General features: G+C 41.4%; 1 protein-coding gene across 6 annotated transcripts in view; it reads right to left on the reverse strand.

The window, feature by feature from the left end:
* The window catches only part of Gpr45 (G protein-coupled receptor 45), a 96619-nt gene that overhangs the window by 51521 nt on the left and 23643 nt on the right, over positions 1–21455 (reverse strand). Inside the window, exon 2 of one of the 6 annotated variants that reach the window (XM_052744992.1) lies at positions 13134–13331. The exons of 3 other annotated variants lie outside the window; for them this stretch is intronic. The gene's annotated coding sequence lies outside the window, so the exon portion shown is untranslated. Of the gene's footprint in view, positions 1–12191; positions 13027–13064; positions 13332–21455 lie in introns of those variants that run through there. 2 more of the 6 variants (XM_052744990.1, XM_052744991.1) reach the window with 2 other exon arrangements.

The following is a 21455-nucleotide window of genomic DNA, read 5'->3' on the forward strand; positions in this document are numbered from 1 at the left end:
GGGGTTAATGCTTTATCTCTGTGGTTGGTAATGGTGTTTGGCTCACACTGGGTGTCTAATAAATGTATATGGAATAAATGGATGGATGTAGAAATAGCCTTCAAAGATTCTCAGGACCATTAGGCCAAGGGGATGAATGATTCAAGTCAAAGAACCAAAGAGACAGCTGAGAAAATGCCAAACATCATAATGCACAGAGCAGCGATTCTTCACGGAAACCCTACAAGCACCATCAGGAGGTCGGAAATGAATGTTGTTCAGTCCGCAGTAGGCAGCACAGTGGCCCCTGAGCATGCCTGTCCTGGTCCACGGGCCATGTAATTAAGTTAGACTGCATGGTGTGATGGCTAATCTTATCAGCTTGACAGGATCTAGAATCACCTAAGAGACAAGCCTCCAGCCATACCCAGGAGGGGGGACTGTCTAGATTAAGTCAACCTCTGGCCATGATGGACTTAATTGAGGTGCTGAAGACTAACCCAAAAGGCTGTGTCACAAGGCCCTGGGCTTGGGTCCTGGACCACAGTAGAAGAAAGCCACCTAGCTGAGCTGGACCCATCATCTCCTGCTTCCTAACTATGACCATGGCCGGCTGCTTCAAGCTTCTGCCAACATGGTTTATTTGTCATGATGGATCTGGAACTGTGTACAAATAAACCCTCTCTCCCTGAAGTTGCTTTTGCCAGTGTGTTTTATCACATCAAGGAGACAAGTAACAGAGGCACACGGTGAGGGGGAATTGCGGTTGCAATGAATTCACAGTTGCTGATTAGAAAATTTTTAAATAGGGATTTTTTTTTTTCTGGCTGGGCAGGCTCAGCCTTATTCCAAGGGCCCGGATGGCCCACGGGAGAAGGAAGAGCCATTCAGAGAGCAATGTGTCTAAAAAGAGACCCAACGAGCCATCACTGGCTGTGGAAATGGAAGAAGATGCAAGGAGAGGTTCTCCCAGAAACTCTAGAGAGAAGACAGCCTGCTGGCAGCCCCACCATAGCCCAGTGAGGACCAGGATGGGCTTCTGACTTGTAGACTAGTGAGAGATAAAAAGCAGGTTCTTCCCAGAAATCCAGAGGAAATGCTGCCCAGCTACTGGTTTCCAGAGAGGTAAGGAAATAAATACATTTGTGTTCCTAAGCCGCTGGATTTGCGCGTGTGCCATAGCAGCAATGCCAAAGTGGCATGTGGCAGTGTAGTCTTCTGTCTGCTTTTAGTAATAACTAAAATCCTAGAATACAACATCCTATCCTTGTTTATGTATCCGTCATCAGGTACTCAAATCAAAGAGGTAACTGCTGTTAACCGGATAGTGTGGCATTTGTAGAATGAGCATGTTCAACAGCTTTGGTCGCTCCTGTAGTTAATACTATACTCTGTGTACTACAGAGGCCTCACCAGGCACCCAGAGCTCTTGTAATTAATATCTAACTTCTGAATTAAACACCTCAACTCTTTTGCACATTGCAAAACCTTTAGCTGAAAAGAACACAGCTGATAAAATAATTGTAATAAAATAATCTCAGAAGCATAAATCCCAATCCAGTAATATGAGAAAGATGAAAAGTCACAGCAATGTAACACCTTCCAAAGTTACAAATCTCACAGTAATGACCTCCAGCAAGAATGAACTAGGTTAAATCCCAGACAAAGAATCCCCCCAAAATGATTATAAGCATGCTTAAAGAAGTAAAAGAAGAAAAGAAACACATGAATGATTCCAAGAGAACAAACACACACAAACCAGATGTATGAAATAAAAAAAAAAATGATGCAATATATGTAAGAAGGTTTCCATAAACTGGTAAAGACACCAAAGAAAACCCAAACTGAAATAGATAAACAGACAAACAAATAAAAATTTCCCTGGACAGCCTCACCACTAGAATGGGTCAAGGAAAGCACTGAATATCTAAGCTTGAAGGCAAGGTGAAGGGATCAGAACATTCCAGCAAAGACAAATATCAATTAATAATATATAAGAAAGACTTGTCATTACATTCTATACACCATTACATACAAATCTAAGAATCATGGGCACAAGAGGGAAAGCATGGAAAATATTTTCAACAAAATCATAGAATTTCCCCAAAATTAGAGACAGACGTACCAACCTACAAGAGTCATTTAGAATACCAGGCAAGACCAGAAAAGAACCTTCCCTCATCATCATCCATCAAGAGGATATTACAATTCTAAACACATAGGTGCCAAACACAAGTGCACCCAATTTTATGAAACAAATACTCTGGCATACAAAGTCATAAATTATCCCTAGTACAAGAGTAGCAGGTGACTTCAATACTCCACTCTTAAGTCTACTGACTCCACCAGTGGACAGATCATCCCAATTAAAAAAAAAAAGCAGGAAAAACATCTGAGTTAAATGGCATCAGTGGCAGTAGCCATGGCCATGCACCTTCGTACGCCTACCCATTTTTCTAAATGATCAGAAAAGCATAACTTTTCCCCCCTTTTCTTTTTACATTTATTTTCCAAGTACACTTTCTCAAACACTGTGGGCTTCCCAAACATGTTTGGTTTCCTTTCTCTTTATGTAGCATTCCCTTCCCAGCATGTGAACGTTTGCCCACCATGTGTCTGATTTCTATGGGGGTTAAAATGACACGGGTTTTAAACCCTTTCTTCTCTGCTATTCTCTTCTAGGCAGGTGCTGACATTCACAGTTTGCCTTCCCTGGGTGAAGGGTAGCCAAATTCTAATACATTTTTAAAATTTTACTAGAAACATTTAAATTCTAATAAGATTGTCCTCAAGCTTTGAAAACAATGTCATCATAGATCAAACAAAGTTAACAGACATCTATGGAACATTCCATCCAGACACTGCAGAATACCCACCTCAGCAGCTCATGGAACTTTCTCAAGATATGACACAAAGTAAGTCTTAACAAATATAAGAAAACTAGAATACTCCCATGTATTCTCTCTGATCACCATAGACTGACTGCAAATAAATAGCAAGAGAAACCCCAGAACACACATGAACTCATGGTGATTAAAGAACACACCACTGAATGATCAATAGATCATTGAAGAAATCAAGAAGGAAATTTTAAAATTTTTAGAATTTAGTGCAAATAAAAAGAACATATCAAAACAGTAGATTATGATGAAATAAGTTCTAAGAGAGAAATTTGTAGATGCAAATACTTGCATATAAGTGCCAGAGCTATCAAGCAGAAAATTTAATGATATACTTTAGAGCCCCAGAAGAAGAATAAAAGTCAAATCCAAAACCATAAGATGAAAAGAAAGTAACAAGACCATGGTAGAAATTAATGAAATTTAAATAATACAAAGAATCCAGAAAATAAATAATTGGTTCTTTGATGAAATAAACAAGATTTACCAACTTTAGCCAAAAAAAAGGAGAGAGGGTAGGAGAAGACCTAAATGAACAAAACTAGAGAAGAAAAGGGAGCCAGATACTGACAAAACTACAAAAATCATTTGGACATATCTTAAAACACATATATTCCACTAGATTGGGAAATCTAAATAATTGTATCAGATACATGTGACTTAGCAAAATTAAACCAAGATGAGATAAATAATTTGAACACATACATAACATTCAGGGGAACTGAATCAATAATTATCCAAGAAAATCACCCAACTAGAAGAAGGCCTAGAGAAAAGTATAAACTAATTGCCCTAATGACCACAGGTGTAAATTTCTCAAAAGTGGGGAGGGGAGGGCAAAATTCAGGAACATTACAGACAGATTGCTCCCCCACTAGCAAGTTGGCCTTATTCCAGAGAAGCAAGGATGGTTCAACATATGCAGAGTAATAAATGCAGATATCAAATAAATGGATGCAAGGACAGAAATCACATGATCTTCTCAACAGATAGAGAAAAGAAAAGGCTTTTGACAAAATATTCCTTAATGATTACACACACACAAAACCACACAGGCACATACACACACACACACACACACACACACACACACACACACACACACACACACACTGAAGAGACTAGGAATAGAGGGAATGTATCCAATATTACACCAATCAGTGAAAGCCCATTCCCACTAAAGTCAAGAGCAATTTGGGGTGTTCACTTTCTCAACTGTTACTGTAGTACTTAAAGTCTTAGCTCAATAAGACAAGAGAAGCAAAAAAGAGATATAAATGGAATGGAAGGAGTCAAAGTGTCTCTATTTGCAGATGGTAGGATTCTATACAAAAGCAAGCCTTAAAAGTCCACTAGAAAATTCTTAGTGCTCATAAATATTTTAAGTAAATGGAGGGATGCAATATTGACACACAGAAGTCGGTAGGTGTCCTATACACCAGTAACCAACACGCTGAGGAAGGAGGCAGAGAAACAGTCTTGTTCACATTTGCCTCAAAAGAAAGTACCTTGAAATAAACCTAAGGAAATAAAAAACCCTGGAAGTGAAAGCTTGGAAAACATAAGAATAAAGAAATTGAGGAAGATACTCAAAGATGGAAAGATCTCCCATGCTCATGGATTGGAAAGGTCAATGTGAAAATGGCCGTCTACAGATGCAGTGTAATCCCTATAAAAATTCCAACGACATTTTTCACAGAAATAGAAAAAAATCTTAAATTCTTTTGTAAGTACAAAAAAGCCAAAACAAACAAAACAAAACAAAAAACCCTGAATAGCAAAAGCAATCTTGAGAGAAAATAATGCTCAACAACATGTCACCGCAACAGACTTAAGCTGCACTACAGAGTCATAGTAACAAAAGCAGTGTGTGCTGGCGTGAAAACTGTCACATGGGTAAATGGAACAGGGAACCCAGATATAAACGTACACAACTACAACCATCTGATTATTGATATCAATGCCAAAAATATACACAGGAGAGAATAACCTTTTTAAAAATGGTGCTAGAAAAACTGGATATCCACACATATAAGAATTAGATTAGATCCCCATCTCTCATCCACACAAAAATCAACTTCAGATGAATTGAAGACTTTCATGGGAGGCCCAAGACTACAATCTGTAGAGGGAAAAGGAAGGAAGGCACTTGAAGAACAGGCTAAGTCTTTATTGGTATGATTTCAGTGCTCAGAAAATGGGGCTGTCAATTGACAAAGGAGCTTCATGAAATCAAAATGCTTTTAAGGGGCAACAAGGAGTTGAATGAGTGAAGAGATCACCCACATTATGGGAGAAAGTCTTCATTAGCTAGACATCTAACAGGAGACTAATATCTGTAACACACAAGGAACTAAAAAAATTAAATGACAAGAAAACAAAATAAAGAGTTCTAAGAAATAACTTTAAAATGTTTGTCATCCCTAGCAATTATAGAAATGCAAATCAAAACAACTTTAATATATTTTATTTTACCCCAGTCAGAATGGCAAACATGAACAAAACTATTGACAACAAGTGCAGAAGAGGGCATGGGGGAAAGGAAGCCTCGTTCACTGTTGGTGAAGTTGCAAACCAGCCCAGCTACTCTGAAAATCAGTGTGAGGAATTCTCAGAAAGCTAAAAATAAATCTACCATATGACCCAGCAATACCACTCGTTGGCATATGCCCAATGGACTGGACATCACACTCCACAGATACCTGCTTAGCCAAGTTCATTGCCACTTTATTACAATAGCTAAGAAATGGAAACAACCTAAATTCCTGAAACAAGGAATGAATAATGAAAACATGAGACGTGTATACTATGGAATGATATACAGCTATAAAGAACAATAAGATCATGAGCTTTTCAGGTAAGTAGATCGAACTACAAAAGATCATGTTGAAGGAGGTGACAGACCTAGAAAGATAACTGTTTCATGCTCTCTTCCATCTGAGGCTCATAGCTATAAATCTTCAGATGTAAGTATATATGCTGGAGGAACTGCAGAAATCAGGAAAGTGAAAGTGGACCATTGCAGGGAGCAGAGCAATACGGAGTGGAATAGAGGGTACAAGTAATCTGATTGGGAAAATGGGCAAAGGGGGCAAATATAATTAGGGAGAGGCGGAAGATAAATACAGAAGAAGGAAGGAAGAGGGTAAAATTACAGTAAGGATGTCTAAAAAAGTCATAAGGATCATACTGTTAACAATGTACCAATAATACATGTAAGTTGGTGTATAAACATAGATATTTTTTCCCATCTGGGATGACAATGCTCCCTCCAAGAGGCAAAGATTGTCTAACAAAACCCCAGCACTGAGCATGAGAAACCCTATTTTGCGTTGTTGATCAGTGTTGTCTAGGAAACTCCCAGAACATTACAGGCTATTTCTGTTATCCTTGGTTGTTTCCCAAAGATGAAAGGTAGGTTCCTATGGCTGAAGACACCATGCACTTCAGACACAGGGCCAAGTGGCCCATGAGTTGGAAGTGACCTGAAAGCCTACTCCCTGAAGACTAGCTTTCATGGTACTAGAAGGAAGCAACCAATAATCCTACCCAGTGATGACGCCTATGAACCACAACCATAACCAGTATGGCATGATAACCCTAAAGGTGCAGCAGTGGCATTCATACCTTGGTGGTAACCAACATCTCTCTGGTTATATTTAAGACCCACTCAACAAGAGAGAAATCATGCTTGATACCAGAAATCTAAACCAATTACCCATGATTTGGAAGATAACCTACAGCTACTACTTTTTGTAAACCAGCACAATCTCTAACTACATTCTAAATATTTTTCCATATGTTCACAGATAAGAAAAAGACACAAATTTAATTATATATATATATATATATATATATATATATATATATATATATATATATATATGTATTTATTGGTTTTTCAAGACAGGGTTTTACTGTATAACAGCCTTGGTTGTCCTGAAGTTAGAGCTCTATAGACCAGACTGGCCTTGAACTCACAGAGATCCACCTGCCTCTGCCCACTGAGTGCTGGGATTAAAGTATGTGACACTACTGCCCAGCTTTAAATAAATATTATAAAGCCCTCAGCATCCTTAGGCATCAGGGAAATACAAATTCATTTGAGATTCCAACTTATCCCAGTCAGAATGGACCAAGAACAACAAATGTTGGCAAGGATGTGGGGAAGGTAGGACCTTTATTCTCCATTGATGGGAATGTAAAGCAATGCTTCCACGCTATCAATCAGGGCGGAGGTCTCTCAAAAAACTAGAAACAGAACTACCATATGATCCAGGTATACCACTCCTAGGAATGTACACAAAGGACCTAACATCTCTCACAGGCATGCCCAAACAGACATTCTTATTGCTGTTGTAGTCACAAGAATAAGGAAATGAAATCGGACAGGATGTCCATCAAGTAATGAATGGATAATGAAAATGGAAACTTGTATATGCAATGTAATTTTATTCAGCTGTAAGGAAGTGAAATGATGAGATTTGCAAGAAAGTGGATATAACTGGAAAATACACTATTTCAGGGACCCAGGCTCAGGAAGACAAACACCATGTTCTCTCTCGTCGGCAGATCCTAACTTCCTACATTCACACACACACACACACACACACACACACACACACACACACACACACACACACACGAGTGCATGTATGCCTCCCCCCACCCCCGTGTGTATGTGTGCGTGTGTGTGTATCTGTGTGTGTGTGTCTGTGTGTGTGTCTGTGTCTGTGTGTGTGTAGGCCAGGAAACTAGGAAAATAAGGTATGAAAGAGGTTTTTTTTTTTTTTGGTTTTTCGAGACAGGGTTTCTCTGTGTAGCTTTGCGCCTTTCCTGGTACTCGCTTTGGAGACCAGGTGAAAGAGGTTTTAATGCAGGGATAAAGACAGTAAAATGTAGCTGATATGAAATGAAAAAGGAAATACTAGGTGTGGAAGTGTTTAAACAGAGATGAGGAAGAAGAGGAGTATCAACCAGTAATTAAGATACATAAAAAAATACCCTACTACTTGTGAGCTAATTTTTGTTTTGAGTACTGGTACCCTGTGGTACCCTGCTTGGGTGGATAAAGCTGCTCCTAGCTGAAGACACGGCTCAGTTGGTAGAGTGCTTGCTGGTGTGCAGGAATCTCTGGACTCAGTCCCCACCATCACACAGAATTGAGCTGGTGATGCACACCTATAATCCCAGCACTGGGGAGGTGAGAGACAGGAGGATCAGAAGTTCAAGGTTAGTCCTGGCTACACAGAGAGTCTGAGGTTAGCCTGGGATCCATGAGATCCTATCTCAAAGTGAAAGCAAAGCCCAAACCAAAACGCAATGGTTCCCAGAAGCCATGGGTTATTAAATGAAAGGTTGTGTGCCAGGGGTGAACTACCTCCCAATGAATTGTTTTTCATGGAAACCTCTGAGGCCTTCAAAATAATACAGGACATTCCCATTGCTCTTGGTTGCCTACCTAGAACTAGATGTTACAACTATTTTGCTAAAGATGCCACATAGTTTGATTACAAGCACAGAAAAATCAAGTGAATATTGAGAAAAAAATTTCCTCCATGATGGTCAACATTTGCCATGCTTGAAGTGCTATGCAGGATACTGGGGGAGAAATGTCATCAATAGTCTTTCTTTACTGTTGCCCCCTTGGTGATATACTACTGGTCTACCAGACAAGATGTGCCCACTGGTACAGTAGTGGTATGATGGTTATGAGAGTTACCAACTTTGTTCTGACTAGAATTGAGGCCTGCTCCACAGGAGAGGATTTGGTCATGCTACTCTAAACCTTATCAAAAGTCCATTGCTGGTGAGGTCATGAAGCTATTACTGTTGTTTTTGGAAGTGTACATATACCTGTGAAATAATCTAAATATTTATACTTACACTAAATTTTTTATATTATGTTACTATCAGCTTTGGTCAGAGAAGTTACTTTTTGAAGTAGGTGGTGATCAATATAGAGACTCATAACTTTTCAGAGTGCTGAAAATAAGCACTCTTTGGACCAACCATTACATGCCACAATGAAACTCATTATTATGTATTATTCGTATATGCTTAAAATAAGAAAGAAAGAAGAAAACTGAAAAAGTGCAGTAGATGATAACTCTGCTTACTACTTGCAAGTATTGTATGAAGAGGATACACGGAAAATCATTAGGGCTCACTCATAAATTGAGCTTCCACATCAGCCTCTCCAAGGTTCAGGGACCGTCACAGGAGGGGAGGCAGAAAGGATGTAAGAGCTGGAGGAAGCAGATGAGTGCTATGAAATATTTTCTTCCAAGCATGATATTGCCATGGTATTAATTGACTTATGGCATCTATGATTACCTGCAAAATATCAGTCCCATAGTAAACTCATCAATATTCCATCACAGAGTGAGAAAGCACTCACAAGACCCTAACCCTACCTGAGGAAGTACAGACAGTTATTGATTACAGGTGAAGGAGAAACATTTTCTTCAGTGCTATAGTCACTGGCAAGTTGTCCATGCTTCTGTAAGTAACCCCTCAATGATGCTCCCATAACTAGACCTAATCCATCAGATGAAGATGTCTTAATGAAACATTATTCTGTCCAAGTAATACATACTTTAAAAGGAAGGAAAAAGAAAATAGAGAAAGCGATATGGATTATAACTCATTTCTCACTACCTTGCAAGTGTTACATGAAAATGTCTCTAGAAAATTATTAGTTAGCATTATTTTTTTTATTATTATTTTTAGTTTACCAGCAAGACAGAGGCCGTACTAAAATAATTTCCTAAATATAAAATTTGGGTCAACTCCCATTGTAAGATTTGTGTAGATCTCTGCCAGCTCTCATTGTAATTCTGTAAAGGGGGTTGATTCTACAAATAAAAGAAGTTCTTGATTTTGTGTACAAGCTAACACACACACACACACACACACACACACACACACACACACACACACACACCCCACCACATACACGCACATTCCAAACTTTAAATATTCCTATATTACATTGTGTTCTGCATATTCTGCCCTTGAACTGTCAAGGTACAGCTTCTCCAGCTAGAATATTTTCAACTTGATTTTTGAGAAGTCGGTGCCATCTCCCACTTTCTGAGCAAACATGGCAGTCTTGTCAATACTTGAAGGATACTGGTTAAATGCAGGAATGGGTTTAGCAATGGGGTTGTCTGCCCACTTTGGTTACTCAAACTAGAGGCAATGTTTCAATGTGCTGGGCAGTAGGTCAACATTTTCAGGCACCATTCCATCTATTTCCCATAATAATCTCTCGGAATGTAAGACGTCCATTTAAAAAAAGAAAAAAAGCAAGTCCCACAAAGCCACATAGTCTAATACTACCCATTTTGAGATGGAATCTTGGTCTGTTTGAGGCCAAAGTCTACATTACATCTTTTTCTTTACTAAAACTTTCAGTTCTCTTGTCTGGGTCCTGGAAACAAAGTGAAGAGTCATTGAGGAAGACACATGTCATTGATCTATGACACACACACTCACATACCCAGACATGTACTCGTCACATATATATGCCACAGACACACACACAGACACACACACCACATGCATATGCACACATAAAAACATACATACACATGCCATAGATGCATACACACACATACACACACACACACACACATACACACAGAGAGAGAGAGAGAGAGAGAGAGAGAGAGAGAGAGAGAGAGAGAGAGAGAGAGGAGAGAGAGAGAGAGAGAGAGAGGCACCTGCTGTCACTGATGATCCATTTTTATTGAGTACCAAGTAAGTACCAAGTCATAACTTCATATGACTGAGTCTGTAAGGATTTTGAGGATAAGAGGTAACATAAGAAGAAAAAACACCTAATTTTTAACTTAGATAACGAGAATAGAAATTTAGTCTCTCACAGTTCTGGAAAAAAGAAAGCCCGTTTAGGTCTGATCCAGGTTGGTTCCTAGTGAAGATTATGTGTAAGTTGTCAAGTCCTGTCTCCCCAGGTTTGGAGAATACAGGAAATCCTTGGTATTCCTTGGCTGAAGACGTATCACTCCAGCCTCTTTGTCATCACAATGTGACATTCTCTCTTTGTGTCTTGGTGTCTCCACTATAGTCTTTATCTTAAGTATCTCCACAAGTCCATGTAGTTAAGGCTTGGTCCCTAGGGAGCAGTGATTAGAAAGTGGTACAACCTTCAACAGAAGGACTCTAGTGTGACATCTTCAGCCATTGGGGACCTGCCTTTGGAAGGTCTCTCTGGATGCAAGGTCTTCTTCCTCACTTTGACATAATGAATACGAGGTGAACAGTTTTGCTACTGTAGGCTGTGTTGGGCTGAATAACCTCACCATAGGCCTCAGAGTGATGTGGTCCATTACTCACCAGCTACAACCTTCAAAACTATGAGCCATGATCAGCCTTTTCTCTTTATAAGTTGATCATCTTACGTATTTGTTACAGTAACAGAAAGATGACTGAAAAAGAAAAATTTTGGTATCCAAACACCCTTCCTCTTACAAGGGAACATTCAACATGTCCAAATTCCACATACCCTCACCTTAGCTCAGTTATGTCAGGAAGGACTATTTTCCCAAAGAAGGGCATGTTCACATGCACCAGGACTTCAACACATCCTTCAAAAGACACAGTTCTACTCACAACACGCAACTACACACACACACACACACACACACACACACACATTCTAGATAAATATTGGGATGTTCAACATATTCATGGATGGAATGACTCATTGGGAATAGAAATGTGCATCAAGATGATTTCAAGTGGGACAATCAGGATGCACTTTAGATATAACAAGACTGGCCATGAACTGATAATTTTTGAAGCTAAATAAGGAATATGCTGGGTTTGGGGTTCATAACCTCATTCAGGATCATAGTTGTGCAAAATATCACTCATGCTACTTAGGGCCAGTAAGACTTGCCCTTATTTCTCCTCTCTTGGACTGTAGGGTGAAACCTTCTGTTTCTTGTGCTCATCCCAAGTGTGAAGTCCACGGCGGGGGGGCGGGGGGGAGCCTTAGAGAATCCATGGTGACTGTGGAGCACATGCCACAAATGACCTTTGTTGCTCTGTGTTGTCTGTCATGACAGCATCACCTGACCATTCCTGACTGATGCGGTGGGCTGGGCTTGGGGTTCGGGTTAAATCTCAACCAATAATAGCTTAGGGAATTGGGCCTAGTAAGCAAATTGTGCATATTAATGCTTCCAACAAGGTACACAAAGTACCTAGAGGCTTTAGTAAAGGACATGTAGGGAACAGCCAGCACATAGTAGATACTCAGGAAAAGGTCGTACTCTGACTTACCATCTGCCTTCAGTTCCTGTGTTTCCTCATCTTCATATGAAGCCATATGGCTGGATCAGATGTCTTGGTTAGTTAGGCTGATATGACCATGTTAGGTCTTAAGCCTGGGATAAATGGCTAACTGAGGTGCCCATTAACATACCAAAGTGGACAATGGCAGCCATGTTCTCCCAGCATCCCTCAGTTTCTACTTGCCACAGAGCCCTCCTGGTTGGCATACCTTGCTCCCTACACTGAACTCTCCAGCCCAGGTGTCGGACTGGGCTTCCCTCCCTCCAGCTCCTCTGGCCCCTATATAACTCAGCCATTTTGGCTATGCCAGTCTCTTGGTCCAGACCACCCTCTTGGTTGCTAACTCTTCTCTTCTCTCCCCTTCTCCCTCTGTTCACAGCTCAGGGTCATGTTCACTCTGGACTCTCCCAGATGTCTCTGCCTCTGGCTATGATCTCTCTCATACCTACAATAAACTTCTCCTCCATACCTAGGAGCACTCATGTCTTTCCCTTTTTATTTCTTTTCTTTTTTTTCATTCAGACAATATACTGTGGATTGATCCATGTAGAACAACAGGATTTCATTCTTCACAGTTCTATGGCCAGGAAGTCTGAGGTCAGGGTACCAGTATTACAGAGTTATGATGAGGGTTCTCATCTGGTCATAAACTTCTTTTTGTATCTCCACACAGCAGAAAGAGTTCTTGATAAACCCCTTTTAAGGACTCTAATTCTATTTGTGAGGCCTCCACCTTCGAAACCTGCTCAGCTTCCGAAGGCCCCACATCCTAATACATGGAGAAGAGGATTTCAACATCAGGAGATTTGTGACACACAAATGTTAGATTTTCATAGTCTCTAAGGGGGCTGCTGCTCTCACCGAATGACAGATTGAGGAGTGACTTGCAGCCAGAGTTGTGGAGTAGGACACCAGGGCCTCTGCACAAACCTTGACAATGACGGATCACTGCGGGAACACTGAGTGCCCAGCTCTGTCTTCTTCACTCTCGGAAGAGCAGTAGGATCATTTCCCCGTCACGGGAGTCATTTATTATGTTCATAAACACTTGGCAGTCTTTGCAAACAAGTACTCAGAGTTAGGAGCTGTCCCCCATGAAGCTTCGTAGATATGCACCTAGAAGGTGACCTGCAGAGCCGAAGAAAGCCACACAAACATGTATTATGGCTTCAGATTAGTCATTCCCCATGGTTATTTTCTTACTAATGTGATCAGATCTGCCTCGCTGCCTGCTTCTCAAGGCAGCTTTCTCTGTGGAACTGTTTTTGCTCCTTAACTAAAGCCTCAGGGTAGAACACAGCAGCAGAAACCAAGAGAAGGACTTCCTCCGCCTTTCAACCTCACGGCAGCATTTTCTTCCAATGTCTTTCCCAACAAATCACCCTTCCCCACCTGACTTCTTCAAGCAGCCTATGTACAGTGTCAATATCCCAGACCAGGAGGTTGCAGTTGACAATTTCTGCACACCCGGGTTTCAGTGTATGGTCAACTGATACGTTAACACCAGTCCTAGGAGCCCCGACCTGACTCGTGGTTCTAAGGCATTGTGGTCCTTGATATGGCTGTGCTTGTGTCGATAAAATACATTCCCTCAAGACTTCATCCAGTCCTCGCAATTGCCCTCCATCTCTCCCTCCTTTCCCTGCTTTCTTCCCTTTAGCAATAGCACCCCCAGAAGGTTAGCAGAGCACCAGATAACATGTCCCACTTTGCCTGCAGGTAGATAGAGTTACATGACTAAGTTCTACCAGAATAGATGTGAACACACTGCAGGTCAGGACCTTAAAGAGGAACGGGGATGTCACTCTTCTGAGGTGGAGGGGAACACTTGCCTAACATGTAGAAGGCCCTCCGTTTGATCTCTAGCATTGAAAACAAGACAAACAAAAACCCCAGACCCCCACAACCTTGAAAGGAAGAATCCCGGGCATCCTTGTCTCCTTTCACTGGTGCCCATAAAATTGGTAAGGAGTGATTTTGTACCAGCAGACCTCAGAAGAAGGCAAAAGGTGCTGGCATCCCAATACGGAGCCAGGTCAGTCCTAAATTTATCTAAGTTGATCAGCATTTACGAGCGTATCTTTCATGTAAGTCACTTTGGGATTGTGTTTGTGTGTGTTTTCTTTCAGTCTTTGTTTAAATGAATACATTGCCATCACAGTTGCTGAAATGAAACAATCTCCATGCTTGGGTGACAAATTATGGCCCTCGGTAGCCTCCATACATTGTGAACTATATGCTAGCATGATGTGGGAACAAACTATACCAAGAATAACCATGTAACCAGGCAACTAAGTCTCGGCCAAACCTAGCAGTTGAGCTTCAGCCAATAACAGGTTGGCACCTGACCAGACCATGTCCATGTAAAAATTAATGCTAACTCCAGCCAATCAAGTTGTCTCTCTGTGGTGGTGTTATGTTCCCCAAAATATTGTGCACCCTAATAAACTTATCTGGGGTCAGAGAACAAAACAGCCACTAGATATAGAGGCCAGAAAATGGTGGTACACATACCTTTAATCCTAGCATTCTAGAGACAGAGATCCACTTGGATCTCTGAGTTCAAGGCCACACTGGAAACAGTGATGGCAGAAAGCAGAAAGATACATAAGGCATGAAGACCAGAAACTAGAAGCATTTGGATGGTTAAGCATTCAGACTTTCCAGAAGCAGTTCAGCTAAGATTCATTCTGGATGAGGACTGAGAGGCTTCCAGTCTGAGGAAACGGGATCAGCTGAGGAACTGGCGAATTGAGGTAGCTGTGGCTTGTTCTGCTTCTCTGATCTTCCAGCATTCAGCACAATAACTGGCCTCAGGTTTGATTTTATTAATAAGAACTTTTAAGATTCCTACTCCATCTCTCTATGACACTTCCTTACCTCTGTCCATAAACACATCCTGCACCTGTTGTAGCACAGGACCTTTGGAAGCATTGTGTTCTGGTTCTAGGAACCTTGTCTTCATCAGGTAAACCTCCTTACATTTTGCTGGTCTTAGTTTTTCTTTGATGAGGTAGTACTTGGCCCAATAAAGTAGTGCACACCTGTAACCCCAGCACTTGGGAAGTGGGAGCTGGAGGAGGCTCATGAGTCTGGGCTATATGACAAGATCCTGTCTCAAGAGGAAGGGAGTCCTTTATCCACTCATTCCCCGACATCCAGCTCCTCCCTTGCATCCATCCCAAATCTGCTTCAACCTGTCCTGCAATGAGCTTCCCCTGAAAGCAGCATATTACCAGCTAACTCCTCATCTAGCTCATGTTTTCCCTCCAGTCCATCTCAGATAGTTCCAGAGCCACTTTTAAATCCTTCTCAGACCTACTGGAGCACCTTCTTCCCACTCTGACTACCTTTGTTTTCCTGCTGTTTTGCTAGGCCATCTAGCTCTCTTCAGTCTACCCTTTGCAGGAGAATATCCACTAGTACCCTAACATACCTTTGCTCAAATGCTTCAGGCAGGACAACACATTACCTGGTCTTTTCAAGATGTAAGGATATATGGGTATGCATGAAGTTGGGGGATGGAACTAATTTCACTTGACCTAAAAGACCTATCAGCTAAAGCAATGTTTAAATCTGAATGTTTAACCTCAGTGTTTAACACCACTGCCAAATGATACTGCTGAGCCATGTGGCAAAATTCAAAACCTGGCTGATTATTAGATTCTGTGATCGTTTTAAATACCAACTTTCCACAACCTAGAATTACCTGGGAAGAGGGCTTCAAATGCAGAATTATTTAGATCAGTACGGCCTGTGGGCATGTCTGTAGAGGATGGCTTGACTGTTAGTTTATATAGGAAGGCTCAGCCTATTGTGGGTGACTCCATTCCCCAGACAGGGCAAGAAATGAGAAAGCTAGCTGAAAACAGAAGTGAGCAGGCAGCACGTCTTGGGTAATAGCGTCAGGTCATGATGAATTGAATCAGCCTGTATTGGACAATAGCCCCAAGTCATAAAGAATTGATTAGCCCCAGCCTAACCATTATAGCTGTAACTTCCTGGTATCTCTCCTCTCTGTCTCTCTGTCTCTCTGTGTGTGTGTGTGTGTGTGTGTGTGTGTGTGTGTGTGTGTGTGTGTGTGTGTGTGTCTGTCTGTCCGTCCATCCCAGCCCCTCTAAGGGTACTCCACCTTCATCTTGAGGAAAGGTTGGGCCCTTCACCGCTCCAATAAAGCAGCCTTAGCCTGTTGAGATTGAGACTGTCTGCTTCTCTGCCTCATTTTCCTTAGAGCATGGATACATTTGTTCCTCCCTGCTTTAGAGTATGGATGTAACTGCTTCAAGTTCTTGCCTTGACTTCCTGCAATAATGGACTATGACCCGCAATAAATTACAAGTTGAACAAACTCTTTCCTCCCAAATGCCACTTTTAGTCAAGGGTACTTTATCACAGCGATAGAAATGAAACTAGAGCAGATCCCGTTATGAAATTATTGTACATTTTTAATGTAGGAATGAGATTATGGCATGTTTAAAAGGAATATTTTTTTTCTCTTAAAGATACATCCTGAATCCCTGACAAATTAAATGATAGGACTGATTTAATTCAAAGAATCCAGCAGTCAAGAAGCAAGCAACGGAAAAATATAAATGAAATAAAGTTGGCCATATAGTATATTAATAATTAATGAATCTGGATAATGAGCAAGAAAACATTAGTTACACCAGTCTATTTTGTGTATATTATCTCATTTCCATAGTAAAATTAAAAGCTAAACAAAAGATAGCATTGCCCAAGTGTGCAATGATCCCCCTTGCCTTCAGGGTCGAGTGTCCTCCAGGTGAGGTGTGTGTGTCACCGTGTCCCACTCTGATTTCTCCCTCCAGAACTCCTGCCACCTCCCTATCCATGCACCTCTCCAGAGCAGCCAGGCCCCGTCCTACTGCCCGGAGCTGCCTTCAGTGCTGAGCCTTGTGCCATCTTGTACATGCTCAGAATACTCTCTGCCTTTCTGTTCCCATGCATGTTCATCAGTTCACTACCAAGCCTTTTCCGGCTCTGTGCAGCTTTCCCTGGCCCATGTCTACCCCATCATACTGCAGGAGAGTAGAAACACCTTTGTTTCACCCATGCTGTGTCTGTGGCTAATACCAGTGTGACCAAGGACAGACCAAAAGGGAAAGGCATAAAGATGTGTTCAGAACAAGGATTCCACATTCAGCAGGAAATGAAGCCCCGAGGAAAGAGTTTATATATTTCCATGCTAGAGCCTATGAAGAGTGGACGGTCATGAATAAATACAAATGGACACAGAGGTATAACCCGATGGAAATGAACAGGGTGGTTAAGCAGGCCGTCTTGGTTCAGATTCTTCTCTGTGTCCCCATATCTTCAGGGTTAAGGGCATTACTCTGGCTGTAAAGAGGGAACCTCTTCAGGAGAATCTCATGACCTCACCATAGGAGAAAGGGTGGGGGTGACTTTCTTGACTCTCATATTTTCTCACATGCCAAGGTGCATTATAGTGATATTTTATTTGTACTAAAATGTGATTTGTATGTTAATAAATAAAGTTGCCCGGGGGTCAGAGCTATTAGAGCTGTAGCAGAGCTGGGCGTTTGTGGCACATGTTTGTGGCACATGCCTTTAATCCCAGCACTTGGTAGGCAGAGCTAGGTAGATTTCTGTGTGGTCAAGGATACAGCCAGCATTGGAGACACATGCCTTTAATCTCAATACCAACCATAGAAGACCTGGAGGTCTGTACAGACAGGCAGTGATGAGGCAGTCATGTGGTTGGGTTTACAACCAATGAGAAGGCAGAACAAAAAGTCTAAAAAACAAAAAGACAAAAACACAGGAAGTAGGTCTCTTGGCTGAAGAGGCTAGCTGCAGCAGACGGGTAAGGCTCTTAGTTCTGATCTCTTGGCTTTCTTCTTTGCATTGGTTCTGTGTTTCTTATTTAATAAGATGGTTGGTTACATCTACAGTGCATATATCTTAGAGTAGTATGTCATGGACAGCATCAACTTCCCCAGTGTACAGGGCATGTGATGGCTATTTCTTGGTTGTCAACTTGACTACATCTGGAATTAACTAAAATCCAAGCGGCTGGGTACACCTGTGAGGGCTCTCTCTTAATTTCATCATTTGAAGTAGAAACACATCTTTAATCCAGATCTTTGACATGGGAAGATCCACCGTTAATCTGGGCCACACCTTATGCTGACAGCCTATATAGAGAGCATGGAAGAAGGAAGCCTGCTTTCTCTGGCTGCTTGCTCTGCTAGCAGGTCAATTTCCACTGGCATTAGACTCTACTTCAAGATTCTATAATATCCTGAAGACCAGCTGAGACATCCAGGCTCACGGACTGAATAACTACTGGATTCTTGGACTTTCTGTTAGTAGACAGCCATTGTTAGACTAGCTGGAACACAAACTGTAACCCACTCTAATAAATCCTCATATATATATTATATATATATAAAGTATATATATAATATAGTTATGTATTATACAATCATATATAATATAACTATGTAAGTCACATGTAATTATAGTATATATAATTTTATAATGTATTATATATAATACACTATGTAGTGTATATATACACTATATTAATATATTATAATATATTAATTCTATCATTTCTGTTCCTCTAGAAATCACTGACTAATACAGGGAGCCATCAAAAACAACTCTGGTAGCACATTTGTGGCATTTTTTTCATCTACTCTTTTCTCTCCAGTGTCAATTCCTTGGGAAGGTAAATATGACCTCTGGTATCATTGAGGGGGCTGCAGTCTTGGTCTCCAGTGGTCATTTAATAAAGAGGCAGAATGGTCAGTAGAAAAAAGGTCAAGCTGAGTGAACACTTGTCTAGCAAGGGAAGCATGCATGTGTGTGGGATCTGGAGAATGTGAGTCAGCTCTGGCAGAGGAGGATTTCTTGGTTGCAAGAATGTCACCTATGGTTATCACAAAGATGGCTGATGTGCTTTGTCAGCCAGAGGACAATACTGAAGAAAAAACACAATACTCCTATTGTTTGGGAGAATGTAGCCCAAAGGGCTGTATGTAAAAACTCAGCCCACTGGTCAGCAGTAGTGGAATGTGCTGAGGACCTATAAGAAGTGGGGACTGTGGGAGGTTCTTGGATCCCTGTGGATATGCCCTTGAAGGGGATGGCAAGACCCAGTGTGTCTCATTCTGCTTCTTGGTTAAGACATGACAGCAATCAGTTGTACATGAGTCTCCTCCATAAGATGACACTATCAACACAGCCCTCCCAAAATGGGGGTGCCTGATGTTGGCCTTGAACTTCCCAATGCCGCCAGTCGAAATAAACTTCTCTTCCTAAGCTAATACAGATATGTGTCCTGTCTACACCGTCCCAAAGAATAGATAACGGAAATGTTCCTGCTGAGGATCTGTCTTCCTTAAAGGGAAACCAACAACTACTCCTTCTGCTGGAAGCCCCCTAGCCTGTCTATCTCCCCTATCTTGAGCCCTGTGGATGGGGTAAGACCTCCGCTCTGTTCTGTCTATGAAAGAAATCTTTCAGGCCACAAGAACAGAGGCCTCTTTCCTATGGAATCTGAACTGTAAACATCTATGGTGATAGATCTCTCCATAGGGTACACAATGAAGAACTTAGTGGTAAACTAGAAGGAAGTGATTCAATGGCTCCCCAGTGAGCAGGATTCAACTCGCCTTGATTATCTAGGGGACCAGAATGGTATCTATTTATGGTTCCTTAAAGATCTCTAACCCACCAGGTTCTCTTCATGGCCATTTCTTCTGCTCTTAGCACAGAAACAGCACCTGGTGGGAGCCTCACTGTCCATTTCCTGTTCTAAAGACAAGAAAAGGAAAAACATCAATCATCAGGTATCCCATGTCTTACCTCAGCCTCCTTTCTGATGTAGGATCTCATGAAAGGAGACATGATTTTACATGAGATATGACAGAGGTCATTGGCTGGTGGTGATGATATCTCTCTTTGGTGGTGTGCTCTGGGATGTGACCATGAATGAAATCCATGGTTCCCATCCTTGGAGCTTACTTGAAAATCCAGACACTGATCAAGGCACCCTTCACATCTTGCCAAACCAATGGCCAGGGCAATTTGGAAACAAGTTATGGATGAAAAGCAAACTACAAAACAGGACAACCTTCCAGGAACAGACTGGGTTTCTAAATCCTTACCACCAGCAGTTCAGTTCTCAAGGTCCATATGAACATTTAATGGAGACATACAAATAGACAGCCAGGCATGGTGGAGCACACCTTTCGGTATGGCACACAGGAGGCAGAGGCAGGAAGATCTCTGTGAGTTCCAGACCAGCCAGAGCTACACCAGTAGGGAGATCTCTGGTAACTACCGAGTCCACGGCAAGCATGAAGGAGGTAGCAGGCTGATACTGACTGAACACAGGCTACATAGTTTGCATATGTTGTTTCGCTTAATTTTAAAGCAACTTGCTGAGGCATGCTTAAGCTTCTCTGTTTTCAGAGATAAGCAAAGAGAGGCAGAAATGAGTTCTGCCTTTGGGCAAGATCAAACTGGAGAGGAGAGCCATTGTTAAGAGTCGAAGTCCAGGTTTGGCAGAGTTCAAAGCCCTCTGTTCCTAGACTGTCATAGCTTCCTACACTGCTTTCAGCAGGACAGAATGACACAGTAGAATTTGAACTTGGATGCTCTGCCACCCAAGTTAAAGATTTCTAATAATAGTCTTTTGCCAGTTTGCTCAAGAAGTTAATTGAAAAAATTTTATCTTTTTTTTTCTCCTATTATTTTTTTCCTAAGCTTTGGTGCCTGTAATCTCTTATCTGATAGTGATATCAAAATCAGCCATCCAAAAATGAATTGAAAACTTGTGAAGGATAATTAATAACCCTTCATGCTCTGTTCAGTACACTTGATTTTGTTCTAAAATACATGCTGCCAATGTTGATTTCATATTGTAATTGTGTTCTGAGAGCCTCAGGGCTTCACAGGGAATCATGTACATAAGGTCAATTTTAAAAAGTGTTTGAGACTGGATGTCCTAAGGTAGACTGTCTGTCTACCAGGGAACACCAGGGTGGACCGTAAACCCACCTCCAAATTATCCAGGACACACCAGGGATGATAAAATTAATTTCCTACTCAGAAATAGCTGATCGTGTTCCCTCTTCGCCTTTATAAGTACCTTGTCTACCCTGGTATCTGTAAGGGACAGAAGCAGTCCTGGGTGATTCAGTGGATCACCGCTTTCCCACAGAAAATACCTCCCTTTCATTAAAGGAGGAGGGAAATTAG

The sequence above is a fragment of the Peromyscus californicus genome, unplaced genomic scaffold (assembly GCF_007827085.1).
Source record: "Peromyscus californicus insignis strain IS unplaced genomic scaffold, ASM782708v3 Scaffold_19__1_contigs__length_69161282, whole genome shotgun sequence".
Lineage (NCBI taxonomy): Eukaryota > Metazoa > Chordata > Mammalia > Rodentia > Cricetidae > Peromyscus > Peromyscus californicus.